The 2,961-nt window shown below is 35.8% G+C and overlaps 1 pseudogene; it reads left to right on the forward strand.

Annotated features, from left to right (window-relative positions):
• The first annotated feature begins 1,284 nt into the window (after nt 1–1,284).
• On the forward strand, nt 1,285–1,803 carry LOC110564083 (large ribosomal subunit protein eL21-like; annotated as a pseudogene).
• The last annotated feature ends 1,158 nt before the right edge of the window (nt 1,804–2,961 follow it).

The following is a 2,961-nucleotide window of genomic DNA, read 5'->3' on the forward strand; positions in this document are numbered from 1 at the left end:
TTATGAAATATAAATGACTTTCAGATTATCTCAAATCAAAAACTTGCTAACTACAGTATCGTCCCATCTAAAAATAACTTCTTTAAATATGTGAACTTTTGTCTCATTTTATAGGACTACTGCATGTCTGAGATACTATACAAACACTTTTGCATAAATAAATGGTCACTAAGTCCAATTATGTTTAAATTGATATAGTTTTGGTAAATGTCCACTAGGAGTAACTAATATCTGTTGTACTGAAGTGCCAATGAACTGAAGTCTTAAAGAATTTCAAAGATGTTGGCCAGAAAAAAAAATACCCATTTGGTTTATTCACAAAAAGACCATATTGAAGGCAAAAATAAAACTAAGGAAGCACCTTAATATTCCAAGGACAATTATATTTTTCAAGCTGTACAACCATTAAACCTAATATTGAATTTGATATTGTGATTACAAAGTATGGCAGCAACTTCAAGTCACCCTAAATATTTCGGAAAAAATAAAATGTTGTCAAATAATCTCAGTAAGCATTGCACAACAAATGCTTGCTGATGGTGATTTATTTGGAATTTTATAAAGAAACACAATATTTGTTTCTTGTTACATTAAATATTTAGATTTTTTAATTTAGATTTTAGTTTAAATTCACATTTAATGACAATAATATACATGCCAAGGAGGGATAAATCTTTCAATTACTTAGTCACTCCATACATATGTTACTGTTCAGATGAATGAAACAAGCTTTCATTCTGAAAACACATTTCAGAGTCTGTTAACGAAGAATTAACATTACCTATAGTGGAATACATTCTCAATTAACCAAAGATAATATCTCCATGACATATTTTCTTTAAAGCAGGAGGAACAAGAGAAGTGAGAAAGAAGAAGATAGGGAGGAACCAATCTTGAGAGACAGCTGTCCAATCATGAGAGCTCAGTTTGATTATCAGAAGCATTACAAAGAGCCAAGAACGATGATATTTACTTGTTATCCTAGTGCTGGGATAAAGGCAAAAGCAGAATGCTATGGCTTGCTGACAAGCCAACCTAGCCTAAATGCCAAGTTCAAGGCCAATGAGGCAGCCTGTCTCAAACAAGGAAAACCAATTCTGAGGAATGACGTCAGATGTTGACCCTAGGACCGCACATGCTCCCCACCCCATCCCCACACCCATATACAAATAGAGAAAGGGAGAGATTCTTCAAGGTTTAAGCCAAATAAGGCGACTTATAAACTCTAAGATGTTGAACTCTGCCTTTCTGCTGCAGCACCCATCTCGCTAGTAACTTACCACGATGACAAACACAAAGGGGAAGAGGAGAAGCACTTGCTGTACATTCTCTGCTTGTTTTAGGAAACATGGTCTTACTCCTTTGGCCACACACATGAAAATCTACAAGAGGCATGACTTTGTAGACAAGAAAGGGATCAGCACTGTTCAAAAGAAATGCCCCATGTGAACACTGCAAAACCGGACGTCTAAGACGTCACCCAGAATGCCGTGGGCATCAATGTGAAAAAGCAGATTAATGGCAAGATCCTGGCCAAGAGAATCCAAGTGAGCATTGCGTACATCAAGTACTCTAAGAACAAGGACAGCTTCCTGAAGCACAGGAAGGAAAACGACCAGAAGAAGGAGGCCCAGGAGAAGGGCACCTGGGTTCAGCTCAAGAGCCAGTCTGTGCCCCACAGTGGAAGCACACTTTGTGAGGAACAAAGGGAAGCAGCCAGAGATGCTGGATGATTGTGAAGTTACACCACGTCTAAGCACATTATTTAGCAACCAACCTTCTATCAGAATCCATTCTGGATGAAAACGGCTCTGGGTAACTTACCTTTGTGTGCATCTTTGCTAGTTGGGAAAAATTCTTCCTTATATTAGCTGCTTAAAAGGTTATGTGTATATATATATATGTGAAGAAAAAATAATGGAGTTGTAGATGGTGTATTCTCAATATAATCTGTTGTTATTGAGTGTGCAATAAAGTCTTTAAGAATTAACAAAGTATTACTCCATGAGTTACCCAACATGAAAGCATATCTGTGCTGGTCTTTGCATACAATGAATTCAATTTTTAGGTATCTTTTAGTATATTTGAAAGTACCAATGTGTAGAACAATTACTAGATAATGTTAGCATCATAAATTGATAGATTTATTCTACAAAAATACCCATCCTTTTGGGGTGAATACAGGTGAAGAGAACATTAAGCACAGAGAAAAATGAAGACAAATGCATCTGTAAGTTATTTTCTCTTTAGAAAAGGCCTTTTTCTATATAAATAAAAGTCAGGGATTCAGGAAATAGTGGCAATGCATTCTTTCTTATTGTTGGAAAAGATGTAATAAATGCTAGAAATAATTCATTGAATTGACCTGTGTAAGACCCATTTTGAGTTTTCTAGGAGTTAGGTGTAAATTATTAAACTCTTCATAGGTAAATGCATACAATAAATGTTTCTAAAATATCACCAGTTTAGACTTTACTAATATCTACTCTTAGAGTGGGTAGTGATCTGTGGTACTGCTCTGGAACAATAAATGAATTCCCTTCTAGTCTGTTACAGTCTTCACTCCAGCACAGTCCTTTTGCTTGAGAATTGTCTTCTTTTGTCTGAGTGGAAAAATAAAAATAGTTGGAAAACTTCAGATACCTCTTAAATATCTTGTACATACATTTCATACATGTATGTGAATGCATATGTTTGTGTATATATGTGATATATGTGTTTGTATGTGTTTCTGTGTATGCACATGTTTGTATGTGCACATTCATACATGTAGACTAAGAACTGATCTCAGGTATTATTCTTAAGTGCTACCCACCATATACATATATACACATGCTTCTCAAAGTGTGTGTGTGTGTTTGTGTGTGTGTGTGTGTGTGTGTGCATACATATCATGTGCATATCTGGTGTTCACACAACCCAGAAGAAGGCATCTCATCCTCTGGAATGAAAGGTACAGAC

The sequence above is a fragment of the Meriones unguiculatus genome, chromosome 16 (genome assembly GCF_030254825.1).
Source record: "Meriones unguiculatus strain TT.TT164.6M chromosome 16, Bangor_MerUng_6.1, whole genome shotgun sequence".
Classification (NCBI taxonomy): Eukaryota; Metazoa; Chordata; class Mammalia; order Rodentia; family Muridae; genus Meriones; species Meriones unguiculatus.